Below are 15,750 nucleotides of genomic sequence, written 5' to 3'. Positions count from 1 at the left end.
ATCTAACTAAACTGTGGTAACTGAAATTTGTGCATATTGGAACCATGAAAAATGAAGCCTGCTTATATAAATAGTTGGTTCTTTTTCACTGCTGTGTACTACTCCATTGTATGAACTATGTCACAATTTATTTGTTCCTCCTTCTGTTGATGGACACTTGGGTTGTTTCCAGTTTGCCTCTAGTATGAATAAAGCTGCTATGAATATCCTTGCACCTGTCTCTGACAACATAGGCACTAATTTTTGTTGGTTAAAGATTTTTCTACCCAGATGTTTCATGTGACCCCAGGCAAGTCCCCATCCCCACAGAGCTGGGAAATCTTAGCAACATCTGTAAAGAAAGAGAAATCACAGGGTCATAATTGGACTGAGATGGGAGGAAGGACCTGGAGAGGTCCGTCCCCTCTTCCAGACCCATTTCACAGATAGGAAGATAGACTCTAGATCCAGAGGGACTTGCCTGAGGTCACACAGAGTCAGATCTCTGGGGCCCCTTTTAACCTGCCCTCCAGAAGGCCTGCCTGCCTGCCTGCCTTGCCGGGGCTGCCCTTGAGGGTCAGCCCTTCCAGCTGTGGGGCTAGAGTTTACCTTATTCTGGGGCTAGTGGTGTTCTCTCTGTCTCTCTCTTTCAACAGGAAAATACCTCCACCCCATCCATATGGGGCTGAGGTCAAATCAGGTGTGTGGGGCTGGGAGGCCAAAAATGGGAACCTTCTCTCTTCTTGATACCCCAGAAGCTCTCAGCAAAAGCTTAGCCAGCCTGGCTGCCCCATTTAATTTTCATAATTAGCTGACAGCTCATCAGCAGCTCATTAGAAGCCCTGGAAATGCAGTGACAGTAACAAATTCAGTGCAACCAGGCAGTCTGGGGTTGTCCCCAGGGGCCTGACCCAGGCTGGGCTTCTGGGTGGGGGGCTACTGGGAATAAGCTCAGCCTCTATGCCCATGTCCGAATCCTCAGAATCTGAATCTTAGTCTTTGGATCCCATTAAAATGTCCCCTCCCCCAACCAGCTGTCCACGGCCACTTTCCAGCCCTACCCCCAGCTGCAGGACCCTCAATTACCCTCCTCCCATGAGCTTCTCTCCGAGCTTCTCTCCTGTGTGGACCAGATAGGAGGAGGCCATCTGGCTCCAAAATAGGATGAGGGACCCCCAAGGCCTCTAGGGGGCCCCAGAGAGCCCAGACTCTCAGCCCAACACTGGGCCCCAGGTCAAGCCTGGGAGACCCGAGTTCCCCCTGTCCACGCACTGCATCCTGGGGTACATGCTCTCCAAAGCCTTCTCCACTTGTCCCTCCAGCTCTGGTCACAGCTCTGTCTGTCTCAGTCTATCTCCATTCATTCAACATTCATTAGGCACCTATGATTTGCCTGTTCTGGGCTAAGTCTGAAGTAGCTACAAAGCTGGGTTGCATTGAGTCCCTAAGTAAAGGACCCATGACACAGTGGGAAGAAGAGGAGTAAACAGACATTACAGTTCTGTGAGATAGAGGCTGAAGTAAAGGATGGATAAAAGATGGAGTAAAAACTGCAGAAGCATCAAAAGAGGGGACTCTAGGACCCCAGGGGTTGGACTTGTCAGGAGAGGCTTCCTGGAGGAGGCAGCATCTTGGAGGAGGAGCAGGAGTTTGCTGATCTGTCTGTTCTTCAGATCACCACCTCCGTGCCTTCATCCTTCTCACTGCAGCCCAAGCCTCCCCTCCTTACAGCTGAGCGCCTCCACCTCGGGGTCTCAGACCCACCAAAGGCTCCAGGGACAGAGACTTGGAATGGAGCCAGCCCAATGGGAGACAGCTAGAGCCTGGAGGGGGCAAGAAGAGACAGAGTGACTTCTCCTACAGAGGGGATGGAAGAAGGAGAGAACAGGAAATGGGGTCGGGAGGGGGCAGGAAGGGAGAGGAAAGTCAGAGGGGAAGGGCCCTGGTGATCCCAGCCTCCTACAGCCCAGTGACCTTGGGCAGGTCTATTCTCTCCCCAGGATTTCAGTTCTGTCTCACCACTGCCCTCCAAGGAAACCTCACAAGGTCAGACCTCACCATGGCCTGGGTGAGGAGCAGAGCTGCCCGATGTGGCCACTAAAGGTCAGGGCTCTGCATGGCCAACCTGGCTGCCAATCCTGAGCTCCCAGCTCCACCTCGGGGTGGCCATACGTCTGCCACTGGGATCGATGGGAAGCCATTATCATCGCCACATTTTAATGACACCAATTAATTCCCCATCTGTGGGTCCCCTGCAGCCTTCAGCGCTGAAGGTTAAAGGGAGGGGCACCAGCTCAGGGTGGCTCTTCCCCCAGACGACAGTTACAGGCCAGTCTGTGTGGCCTGTGTCTACAAGCACGTGTTCATTACCCTTGTGTTGCCTGTGTTTAAAGGCAATGTTCATCCTTCACTGGTTTACGTGTGTACATCTGTGTACTCTGTATGTGTGCACTGTTCGTATACAAAATGTTTGTGTACAAAGTGTAAATCTTTATGTATGCACAAAGTACTGTGTGTGTTCTGTCTGTGTGCCTTATGTGTACAAAGTGTATGCATATAAATGATGCCTCTATGTTTGTACACAAGTTAGGGCTAATCTGTGTGCATGGTGTGTGTGTGAAGCCTATGTGTGTGAGTCCTATGTTGGTGAACACTGAAGACACAAAGGATTTGGATTGTGTGTGGAGGTACATTCTGGGTCTTCCTGCATCATTGTACACAGGCCTGTGGATGTGTGCTTACTTGTACATTTGTGTGCTGACTGTGAGGAGCCCTGGCTGGCAAACTCCCCCCTACTGCATGCATGTGGAGTAGGGGGCAGAGGCTCCTCTCTGCGTCTTTGGGCACTGGGGTTCTGCCCTTGAGCCCAGGGTTCTCAGGGTAGATCTTCTTGCACTCTGACATGAAGCTGATTCTGCCTGACCTTTGTCTGCATTTTGAAGGATGAATAGGAGTTCATCAAGCAAATGGAGTAGTAGAGGGTGGAAGGGGGTTCCAGGCTAAATGTTCTAAGTGTGTTACACATATTCACATAATCTTCACAGCAACCTTATGGAGTGAGCACTATCATTATTCCCATTTTATAGATGAGGAAAATGAGGCAAAGAGATGTTTAGTAGCTTGCCCAAAGACACATAGCTTAAAAGTGGTACACTCAGGATTCAAATAGATGTACACTCACACTGGCCCATATACACAATGCACATGCAGACAAGACAATGGACACACACACATGATCACACATGCATGCTGGGCACACATTTATGCACCTACCCATGTGTGCACATGCCCACACCCAGGCTGCGTCCAGTGTCCCCTGCTGTCCAGAGTGACCCAGACCACAGCTCTAGCTCAGCCCTGGCTTTGATGGGGCGGGCATATGGGGGGCGGGGGGAGGAAGGCGGTGAGCATGAGATGAAGGAGGACCAGAGGGAGATGACGAGGGGGGGGTGGTGGTCTTCACCTTGTAACCCTACGCCTGCAGTCCAAGAATGGAGAGCAGTGTCCTCCCCAAGCAGCACACCCAAACAAGCACGCCTGCTTTGCAGACCTTGGCACGGCCTCACTTTCTCCATCAGGCAAAAGAACACTGCCCACCCTGTCCCTGCCCAAGAGTGTGGAAAGGACTCTCTAGGAAATGGGAGACCCCACGCCCCCACCCCAAGCCTCACATGTTCCCAGTCCCCTAGGAGCCACCTAGGTTCAAAAGGAAAAAAACTAAATCTGCTGCCTACCCCATGCATAATGCCGTCTCTGGCCCAAGGAGGCTCCCTGAGGGCCAGGCTGTCCCTGGCCTGTGCCCTCAAGGTCAAGCAGTGCCCTGGCCACAACCTCACCCCCAGAAGTCCCAGGATGGGCAACCTGTCCTGCCCATCTGTGCCAGAAAGCCTGGCTTGCCGTTCCTCCCCTGGGCTCTCTCTCTTCTTAATTAACAGGAAGCCATTGTGAATACTAAAGAAGAAATCAGCACCTGTCAGTCATTTCTGGGTGTTTATAGATTTCTCGAGCCCTCTTTAATTAACCCCTCCAGTTCCAAAGCCCTGCCTCCCCTTGGATGGGAGCCTGGCCCCTGCCCTCAAAAAGCCCAAGCTAGCTGGTCTTGATTCCCCATTTAACAGCAGCTTCCCATTCATCTTAGTCCCCTAGGGAAGGCCCCAGCCACCCCAAGATGTCAGGCAGTCAGATCAAGACATGAAATATACATGGCCTTTCACCTTCCACTCCGCATCTGGGAATTTATGGAAAGAAGCTGATCACACAAACGAGCAACGTGTAGGAGCTCCGTCACAGAGCTGATTGCTGCAGCCAAGAGTCACGATCAGCCTGCATCCACGGGTATGTGATGGCCTCTTATGGGGCAAACAATCCCGCTGGGCAGTGACACAATAGCAGTGACATAAATCTGTAGTTACTGCCATGGCAATTGTCCTTTATCCACTGTTTTGGCAAAGCTGTAGGTTACTAAAGTGCATTTATAATATAGCATTTACATAAAATCATATTCATTGAAAGAGAGTAAGAGAAAGGAAGATATTCAAGAGACGGGTGTTCTGAAGTTACCAAAATGTTAACAGTTACTTATCTCTCGGTGGTGAAATCTCAGGTGACTTTTCTTAACTTCCTTTTTTTGCATTTCTTTGTGGTATATATTATATATGTATTCAAATCAGAAAGTCCAGCCGAGGTACACTGATTTGTTGGAGGGCACTGACTGAAAGGCTGCAGAGAGGCCAGTAGTCGGTGCCCCAGGGGCAGCTGGAGGACCTGGTGGGGTCTTCTAAGAGAGCCTGGGAGGAGTCTCCAGAGGGCCAGGGAGCTGAGCAAGTCCTGCCTGACGAAACTGCTTCTTAATTTGTGCAAAAAGCAGGACTATTTGGGACAGAGGGTGGGGTGAGGGAGGGGAGGGGCCTTGAGGCGAGGTTTGGAGCTGGCCAACAGGCCTAGCTTCTCTTTTCCTATCCCTCCTCTCCTGCCCCTCAGCAGGGAAGAGAGTACAGCTGGCTTGTGTGGGGAGGAAAAGCCCCAGGGCTGGAGCTCGCAGGCCTGGGTTCCCATCCGGTTGACCTCAGTTTCTTAATTTGAAAATTCTGAACTCCCAGAGCATGGAGACTCCTTGGAGTCTGGCCCAGCAAGGCCCCAGGACCTGAGGAGAAGCAGACAGCCCCCTGGACCACCTGAGGGCTGGTCTACTTTGCTCTGGAGGCCTCAACGGTTGTTTAGGACTGAGCAGCTGGGGCTTTAACCCCGGGGCCCAGCCCGAGGAGTGCCATGGGCAGGCTTGAGGCCAAGCACTCAATCCTGTGTGTCTCTGTTTTCTTCAGTGAAGACTCAGAGTCCTGGGTGGGGCACCCCAAACAGAGGCAGGCGTCTGTTATCGCTGAATTTCTAATTCAGGTGCTTCAGCTTTAAGAACAGAATAGCCCGCAGGCTCTAGCTGCAGCTGTGGCCAGTGAAGGCAGGAGGAGGTCAGCCCAGGCCAACTGTCCCTCTTGTAGGTCAAGTCTGAGGTTGGAGCTGGCTTGGAGATGCTTGCAGCAGAGTTAAGGGGGAAGGAAAAAACAGCCTATTGAGGCCCAAGGCATCAAAAGCTGAAAGTTAATACAACTTCTTGGTGCTTTTCCCAAGCGAGGCCTTAAAGGAGATGCACAAAACAACACTGCGCCAAAATTCTCAAAATTCTTGAGGTCGAAGTACCGCATCAAGAACTTCAAGATGGGACCTCATAGGGTTGCTGGAGAGGCTTCCTAGGTGGCGCAGTGGTTAAGAATCCACCTGCCATTGCAGGTGACACAGGTTCGATCCCTGCTCCAGGAAGATCACACATGCCGCGGAGCAACTAAGCCCATGAACCACAACTATTGAGCCCACATGCTGCAACTACTGAAGCCCACGCACCTAGAGCCCATGCTCTACAACAAGAGAAGCCATGCAATGAGGAGCCTGTGCACAATGAAGAGTAGCTCCCACTCTTTGCAACTAGAGAAAGCCCGTGTGCAGCAACAAAGACCCAACACAGCCAATAAATAAATAAATTATATAAAAAAAAATTAACTGCTGGAGAAACATGAAAAACTGCTCAACATCGCTACTCATCAGGGAAAGGCAAATCAAAGCCACACTGAGACATCACCTCACACTGGTCAGAATGGCCAGCATCAAAAAGAACACAAATAACAAATACTGGCAAGGATGCAGAGAAAAGGGAACCCTAGTGCACTGTTGGTGGGAATGTAAATTGGCACAGCCACTGTGGAAAATAGTATGGAAGTTTCCCAAAAAACTAAAAATAGAACTATCGTATGACCCAGCAATTTCACTCCTGTGTATATATTAGAAAAAAACCAAAACACTAACTCCAAAAGATACATGCACCCCAATGTTCATGCAACATTATTTACAATTGCTAAGATATAGAAGCAACCTAAGTGTCCATCAACAGATGAATGGATAAAGATACACACTTGCACACAATGGAATACTACTCAGCTATAAAAAAGAACCAAATTTTGCCATTTGCAGCAACATGGATGGACTTGGAGGGCATTTTGCCAAGTGAACTAAGTCAGACAGAGAAAGACAAACACTGTATGGTATCACTTATATGTGGAATCTGAAATATACAACAAACTAATTAATAACAAGAAAGGAGCAGACTCACAGATGTAGAGGACAAACTAGTGGTTACCAGTGGGGAGAGGTAAAATAGGGGGAGGGGATTAAGAGGTACAAACTATTAGGTATAAAATAAGCTACAAGGAAATAAGCACAACATGGGGAATGTAGCCAGTGTTTTATAATAACTATAAATGGAGTATAACCTTTAAAAGTTGTGAATCACTATATCGTACACCTGTAACTCATAATATTCTATAGCAACTATACTTCAATTTAAAAAACTAACTGCTGGAGTTGAAGGTGGAGGAGACCAGGCAGCTCACATGAAAAATGGGGCTGGAGAAAGATCCTAGAAGCCCCAGGCAAGTGTGCCGTGACCAGAGGCATTCAGTGTCAGAGTGCGCCCAGCCACGAGGAGTGGCTGGGAGGTTTGGTTCTGCCCCACTGTTCAGCCATGGCTTCAGTGATGGGCTCAGTTTCTAGGGCCATATTTTCAGAGGCTTTGATACCCTGGGTGATTCAGAGTGGTGTAAACAGGAGACTGATCGGTATGGAGACCATGAGTTGGGGTGAGGAAAGGAGAGAGCAAGGGAAGGAGTGGGGCTGCTTGTTGTGAAACAAAGCCAGGGGCATGGCTGATGTTGTCAGATCTCTGTAGGGCTGACAGGGGCAGAGGATGGACCCCAGGGTAGTGTAATGGGTTGAACAGTGTCCTGCCCCCCACCAAAATTCATGACCACCTGGAACCTCAGAATGTGACCATATTTGGAAATAGGGACGATCTTTGTAATTAGTGAAGGCTCTCTAAATAAAATCATAGCTGTAAATCCTATAAGAAGAGTAGAGGACACACAGAGACTCGGGGAGGAGGCCAAGTGAAGACGGAGGCAGAGGTTGAAGTGATGCTGCCACAAGCCAAGGAGCACCAGGAGCCACAAAACACTGCAGGGGGCGAGGAAGGATCCTCCTCTAGAGCCTTCAGAGACAGCACGGCCCTGCCAACACCTGGATTTGCACTCCTGGCCTCCTGAACTGTGAGAATAAATTCTGTCGTTTTAAGCCGCTGACTTTGTGGTAATTGGTTTCAGCCGCCTTAGGAAACGGATACAAGGAGAAAGGATGGGAGGAAGGTTTTTGGGGGGTTTTCTGTTTTGTTTTTTCACACCTTTATTGGAGTATAATTGCTTCACAATGTTGTGTTAGTTTCTGCTGTACAACAAAGTGAACCAGCTATATATGTACACATATATCCCCATATCCCCTCCCTCCCACCCTCCCTATCACACCCCTCTAGGGTGTCACAAAGCATTGACTTGATCTCCCTGTGCTCTGCAGCAGCTTCCCACTAGCCATCCATTTTACACTCGGTAGTGTATATATGTCAGTGCTACTCTCTCACTTCGTCCCAACTTCCCAGGAAGAAGGTTTTAGAGTAATAAGAAGTCTTTTCTAATAGCCGGAATAGCACTGAAGAGTAGATTGTCCTGTAAGGCAATGAGCTCCCTATTGCTGTAAGGGCTCAGGCCAAGTTCTGTGAACACCATCAGGCCATTGTAGGGGTGGAGGAGCCCCACTCTGGAAAGGGGAGGGCTTCCAGTGACCCATGAGTTATTTAGATTAAGATCTGGTGTTTCTGACCTGGGCTGATCCCTGGCCTGACAAAAGGTGGGGGGGAGTGGGGGAGAGGAAACTTGCCCCATACTTTGCATTCTCACTGAACCGGGGCTCCAGCGTGAGCAACAGACACCCCATGCTGCCAGGAAAACCCTTGCGACCTTGCTTCCCAATTAGAAACTAATGGAAATGCAGGCTCTCAACAGGGCCTAGGGATAGTGTACCTTTGGGGTTTGGGTGTTGGGGTATGAGGCCTGCTCCTCACACAGCCTGGTCGCTGGCAACCCCACAGGCCTGGGTGAAGGGCAGCTGATTTTGTACCCACGGTCTGCATGACAGACAGGCCACCACCTCCCCGACGGCCCCCACCTGCACTCAGGGTCACCCACTGCAGCTCAGAGCACATCTTCACTTTTAAAACCTTCTCCTGGAAAACACACCGAGATCACATCTAAATGAGCTTCTCTGGTAACTGCAGAGAGTGTACAGGACACACGGCCAGGGAGGCCAAGACCATGGCAGCCCAGCCTGGACGTCCCCCTCCAAGGGTTCTTGGACCCTCTCACTGGCCAGTCATTCTGGGGAGCCCTGAGCAGCCCTCGGGAAGATGAGGGCTGGCGTGGAGGCAGCCAGGAGGGCTCATCGGGAACCAGAAGGCCAGCGGGAAAGATGGCCCCGGAGCAGGGGGTTTGCACAGCAAGTGCTTCCGACGGTTGCAGAGTCCATGCCCCTCCCCCCAGAGCCCCCTAGGCAGGCCCAAGTCTGGGGCAGCCACTGACCTTGGCTGAGGCCCTCAGCTTGGGTGACTGGGCTCTGTGCCACGTGGTTTCTCATCCTCCAGGAGGCTGATCTGGGCTGGTCCTGATGGGCAGGCAGAGGAGCAAGAGTGTGAGTGGAAGCAGACGAGGCCTCTGGAAGCTTCATCTCAGAAATGACATGAGTCACTTGCGCCACATTTGCTGGCCAAAGCAAGTCACAGGCCAGCCTGGGCTCAGGGATGGGGAGATAGATTATAAAGCCATGCTGTGAGGGTGTGGATATCACCTGGAGGGCCCAGCTACACGTGGATGCTGAGAAAGCTTTCCAGGTGATGCTGGTAAGACATCCCCACTGCTACCCTACTGGGAACCCTGGGGATAAAGGCATGGGAGTGGGGGTGGGGGCAGTTCCCAGCGGAGGACGGCAGTGACAGTGTGAGGGCCGGGCTGAGGTCAGGCACGGCTTGGAAGAATATGAGGGGACAAAGGTAAGGAACGGGCAGGGGGTGGCCTCGCCACAGGTAGCCCAGGATGGTCGCAGGTCCGATGGCTCAAAGCATCACCAGGTCACACTTGTTTCACCACGACTGGAACACACCCGCTCAGCAGGCAGCTCATCCCAGCAACAGAGGCCCAGGAAGCAGGAAGTGGGGCCTGGGAGCCCCTGGAAAAGCACAACTGTCCTGAGCTGGAAGAGCCCAAGCTGCTTCCCTCCTAGGCACATCCCGGGACTCCTGCCTTCCAGCAGCGGTGGTCTAAAGGGGCTGTGACTGCTGCCTCGGGAGCCCAGGGTCCTCCTCCCGCTACCAGTCCAAGCTTGCAGGCCCTTTCCTGGCTCTTAGCCAGGGTCCCATCCTCCCTGTCTTCCCTCATCACAGGCTTCCTTTCCAATGCCCAGCAATGTAAGCCTCCGAGGGTGTTAATGCTGAAACTTATGTGTGCCTCCTGGCGCTCAGCTGAGCTCCCAGCTGCCTCAAATTTCAGTTACATGGCCTGTGGGAGGGATTCCAGAGCTCTCTCCAAGTTCCTGGGGCTTCCCGTGCTTCTCTCTGCCTCTGGGCTCCCACCACCTCTCACACTGCCCTTGGATCCACCCAAGGCTGTCTCAGGGGCAAACAGAGCACAGAGCCCACCCTGTCTGGCTCCATCCCTGCCCCATGCACTCAGGCATTTTGCAAGTCAGGAGGAGGGGGAGAGCAGTCGAGGCAGGGGATTGAATGAGTCTGCTTGGGCTGCCACAGTGAAATAACACAGACCATGGGGCCCACACAACAGAAATTTATTTTCTCACAGTTCTGGAGGTTGGGAAGTCCAAGATCAAGTCCCAGCAGGGTTGGTTTCTGGTGAGGGCCCTTTTCCTGGCTTGCAGACAACTGCCTTCTCGCTGTGTCCTTACACAGCACGGAGATGGAGAGAGAGCTCACCCATGTCTCTTCTTATAAGGACCCGTGTCCCATGGGATCTGGGCCCCACACTTATGACCTCATTTAACCTAATTACCTCCCTCAAGACCCTACCTCCAAATACAGTCACATTAGGGACTGGGGCTTCAATACATGAATTGAGAGGGGAGATATAATTCAGTCCATAACAGGGATGGACTGTTTTTGCAACAGAGAGATCACATTGCAAACGGAGGGTTTCAACCATCTGGCTGCTCCTCTCTTGCTTCCTCTCCCTGAGCAATGGGCGCATCTCCCCGACCACATCTCTCCCTCAACACTTCCACCTGATGCAGGCCTCTTCTTCCAGTCAAGGACCCACCAAGGGATATCTTGCAAACGAGTATGTTTCCCTTCCCAGAAGGACTTTTAATAAATAACGTTTTCCCCATCACGTAGCCTAAATGAAATTTCTTAGTGTTTCCAGAATCTATGGAAGATCCTGATGTCCAGCCCCTCTGAGTCTGGCCACACCTGAACGCACTTGCAGGGTTTGAAGAACACTTTCCTGAGTGGCTGTGGTTTTAATTAGCTGCTATTCTTGCCTTTTGACTACAGACTATTCACTTAGCTTTGTCATCAACCATTTAGCTGCTTGTCGGTTAACCTTACGAGTGGGGACACATAGTTCCAACAACAGGGTTTCCAGCATGTAACTTCCCACCACCTAGCGCTGGAGGTGGGCATTCATGTTGGTGCAAACATGGAACATTTCTGTCCTGTGCCTACCTTGGTGGTACATGTTACTCACCATCCCCGTTGCTGTACAGAAAGAAACTCATTACTGGTGATGAACTCCTAGAATTTGTATTAAATAACTAGAAATGCACCATCAGGGTAAGAATAATACAACTATTGCATGATTTTCAAGTTCACAGAGAATTGTTTTATAATGTGTTTATGTTCATTAATAGTAAATATGCAGTTCATGCACGCTGCCAGCAGCCACTTGTCCGCAACTTACTTGCAAATTCTCTTTCCCTAGAAAATGGAAGCAGGTGAGTGAGCCTCGGGGGGAAGTTCAGCTTGGAGAACGCAGCCCACTCCCTCGGCACTCGGGCCACTGAGATTTCCAGACTTCCATCAGGACACGTGCAGCCTCTTGCTTCCTTCCCTTCTTCCTTCCCGAGCCAGCCACCCATAGAAGTTTCCAGAGAGGACCCAGAGAAATGAGCAGGGTCAGTACTGTGGTTCCAACCCAGGCATCACTGAGTGGTACCCAGCTGGGGCAGGGCTCTTGGCTGAGTCTCGGGCACCTGGGTCCTGGGCAGCAGGGGCAGACAGTGAATGTGAGTCGTCTGTGTCTAAGCCTGTCACGTAGGCAGCTCAAGCCTGTTTCCTGCAGCAGTGAGGGTCAGAGGTCGCACATGAGTGTGTGTGTGTGGATGGGGTGTTATGTAAAACCTTTAGTCTGAGCCAGGAGAAGGCAGGAAGTTGAGGCAGAGTGGGTGCTCCTTCCTCCCACCTGGGTGCTTGCATCATCAGCTGGAATCTCTGCAAGTGGATGAGGTCTGCCCTAACGCCTTGTCTGGCAGCCTTTGCTTTTCGTTTCTTCTAAATAAGCCAGATCACGTCTCCTGGCTGCCACACACTCTTACAGTCCCTGAAGTTCCCAGCACTCTGCCCAGGTAGGAAAGGCCCCTCCGTGGCAGAATCTGAAGCTTTTCTCCCAGTGTCCGTTCTCTCCTCCTTGGTGTCCCATACCCCGTGGAAGGTGGTCCATTCATTAAAATCAGTGACCTGCTGTCATACAGAGTGAAGTAAGTCAGAAAAAGAAAAACAAATACCATATGCTAATGCATATATATGGAACCTTAAGAAAGGGTACTGATGAACCCAGTGGCAGGGCAAGAATAAAGATGCAGATGTAGAGAATAGACTTGAGGACATGGCAGGGGGGAGGTGGGTGGAGGGGAAAGCTGGAACAAAGTGAGAGGGTAGCACTGATATATATACACTACCAAATGTAAAATGCATGGCTAGTGGGAAGCTGCTGCAGAGCACAGGGAGATCAACTCGATGCTTGGTGATGACCTAGATGGGGGGGATCAGGCGGGTGGGAGGGAGGCTTAAGAGGGAGGGGATATGGGGATATATGTATAAATACAGCCGATTCACGCTGTTGTACAGTGGAAACTGGCACAACATTGTGAAGCAATTGTACTCCAATAACGATCTGAAGGAGAAAAAAAAATAAAGAGAAATATTTGAAAAAGGAAAAAAAAAAATCAGTGACCTGACTGTGCCCTTTTGCACCCTGTAAAATCCTCCTTTTTCCTTCAACCATTGCAAAGCCAAAGCAAAACCTGGAAGCTAGAGATGGTGTCCTCATTAACCTAAAATAACCAGTAAATACCCCACAGCCTTGGATTGATGCAGTTGCCCTGTTGCCAAGGTGGGAGCACTGCAGACCCCTCAATCTTCACCCTGGTCTGAAACAAATCCCCCCTAAAAACTGTTCAATCACATTTTAAATCTCTTAATCCCCAAAGGCAGTGATGGGGACCTGTGCATGATTGCTAAAGGGTATTTCAAGAAACTCAGGTCAGCTGAGAGTCTCCTGCTGACCAAGCTCCCTCACCGTGGCTGAGGGTTAGGCTCCTACTGCAGCCTCGTAGGGAAGGAAGAAGGAAGCTGCTGGATGAGGAGCTGCTGGAGCCTCTGCCTGCCCTGTCTGCTCTGGATCTGGAAGGTTCATCTCATAGGAGACACCCTGAAGGTAGATTCCTGAGACACCATCCAGCTCCCTGTTCCCACTTCCAACTGGACACCTGCCTAGCTTCTAATCCCGTGGGCACCGAGCAGCCCTTTCACTGAGCTTTGCTGTACAGAGAGAGGTTGGACCACATCCTACCCTTTTCACCCCAATGATGCCTTTTATTATTTCTTTTATGGACTCTGTGTTTTGAAAGATTTTGTCACCCAAAAATTTCAGGTAAGAGTGTGGCCAGAGCCATTCATTGTAGGCAGAGATGCTCTTCCATTATGTTCCTTGACATTTGAAAATAGCCTGCAAATTCCATTACTTGCTTTGGGGCCCAGAGAGGAAGCAGAACTGTTGTGTGTCAGGATTACCTGGGGAGCCCCGAGGCCTGGGAGTGGGGCCAGGGAAGCCCTGAGAGGTCTCTGAGGGCCCTCCCACTGCGTCCCTCTGCGCACGTCCTCTAGTGCATGTGACGCTTCTCCCACAACCTCCACCCCCACCCCACCCAGCATCCCACCCAACATCCCACACCCCAGGCACCTCAGCACTCATCACCACCCACGTCCACCCACTACACAAGGCTGAGTCCACGGCAGGGACTACCTGAGGAGGAGGCCCAGCAACTCTGTCCCACCACTTCTGGGTGGGACCCCCACGATTTGGGCCTGGCTCTCATCACGTTGGACACAAGGCATCTTGCTGGGCAGCTGCCGCCACAACCCCCGGCTCCCCAGGAGCTGCACGGAAGCTGGCGAAGCAGAAGCCCTGGAGATACACGTGAGGGGCGAGGGCCTCAGAAGTTACGCCCTGGTTTTAAGGGTCACTTCTGAGCCTCTGCTTCAGGCAAAGAGCAGCACGTGAACGAGAACACATGTGAGCAGTCCCAGGAATTTTCACGGAGGTCTGGAGAGGCAATCCTCGGACAAAGACTCAGATTTCTGCTGCTGATGTGGGGGGAGGGCTCAGAGCCATTTGGTTTAGGCACAGATGTTCCTGTGTCCCTGTGGCCAGGGAGGCTTGGGGACATTCGATTACACAGACACAGAGGATGCTCTGTGCTCGTCCTGTTGGGGGGGCCCAGGACAGGTCCTGTCCAAGGCTGCCAAGCCTCTCCTGCCCCTCAGTGCCACCCAGCAGTGGCCACTAATGCATCCCCTGGCAAGCAAGCTTATGATTCAGTTTCTGCCTTCTCCCTTCTCCGTATAACTTAGTGGATGCTTAGAAAGACAGACACTTAAGTAAAATGAGTCTGTCTTCCCGGGTAACCTCAGGGCTCCGTGCCTCAGACTCAACCCAGGTGCACTCTCTGTCGTTCCCCGCTGGTGGCACGCTGGGAAGGGGCTCTTTCGTGGTCACTAAGAGTCTGCCACAAGGACGTCGATAGGAAAATAAATGTGCTTCAGGGACACATCATCATTAAAGTTAATCCAAACCAGATTACCCACAAATCCTTGCTAACGGGAACATGAAGGGCCCCAGTGATGGGGGCCCAGTGTCCAGAGGACTGGGGTGGCGGCCACACTCAGAGGCCTGGGTTCATTTTGGACGAGCTAGAATGAAGGGCCAAGACACATGTCATCTGAGGAGGAGTCCAAGAGAGGTACAGACGTTTAGACTAGAGAAAGCTCACAGGGCTATGGGGATACCTTCAATTCCTGAGAGGCCATTACGTGGCAGAAGGAGCAGGCTTTAAATAGTTCCCAGGGGGCAACTAAAGAGCAGGTGTCAGTAAATGTGAAGACTTTTCTAGCACTTTTGTGTTTTCACGGTGGAATTCACCTGCCTTGAGACATAGAGAGCCCCTCATCGCAGGGGGGCATGTCATCAGAGGCTGTGGGTATGGGTCCCTCTCCTGGGGGAGAGTTGGGCAGAAGAAGTAGTGCAGATAGTCCATGATTCTGCAAATTTGGGCTTCAGGAAAGTATCTGGTCCACCGTTTTCTGATTTGCTGCTGGTGGGAGGCTATGGAATTATGATTTAGCTATTAAGGGCTTGTTACCTATCATCATTCAGATTCAATTAATCAAGCTGTAAGGAGGTTTGACCACATCTCCTAGGGATACTTCTCCCAATGGCATTTCATGTCATCCCACTCCATTCTCATTCTTGTTCTTGCCAAAGCACAGTCACTGCCCAGTTCTTGAGTGGGGAGACAGGCTTTTGGGTGACCAAGATGGTGCCTTGATGCCTGGGTCTCCCTTGCGCCCCGGGTTCTGTGACCCCTGCTCAGCATCCAGAAGCCCTTGTGCAAAACTCACTATTAACTCTGGGTCTCTCTTCACATGCTTTCCCTCCTCTAGGCCACTTTCCCCTCTCTCCATCCACCTTGATCCACTCCAGCCTTTAAGTCCATCTCAAGCAGCCATCTCCACTTCAAGGTCTGACGGCATCTCAACTTTGTACAACCAGGTGGAGCTCTTCATTCCACTGCCACCCCTGACTTGGTCTTCCTCAGTGAGGGAAACCACCATCCATCTGGTTACTGAAGCCAAAAGTCATTCTTGGTCCCCTGCCCCCTTTACGTCACCCTTCATAGCTACTCATCATTGGATCCCATCAATTCCATCTCCAGAACGTATTTCACGTCCACCTACCTCTCTCCATCTTTTCGGCCACCATCTTACTCCGTGTCCTCTAA

Source organism: Hippopotamus amphibius, chromosome 9 (genome assembly GCF_030028045.1).
Source record: "Hippopotamus amphibius kiboko isolate mHipAmp2 chromosome 9, mHipAmp2.hap2, whole genome shotgun sequence".
Lineage (NCBI taxonomy): Eukaryota > Metazoa > Chordata > Mammalia > Artiodactyla > Hippopotamidae > Hippopotamus > Hippopotamus amphibius.
The sequence above is the reverse complement of the archived record's forward strand: the minus strand, read 5'-3'. Positions refer to the sequence as shown.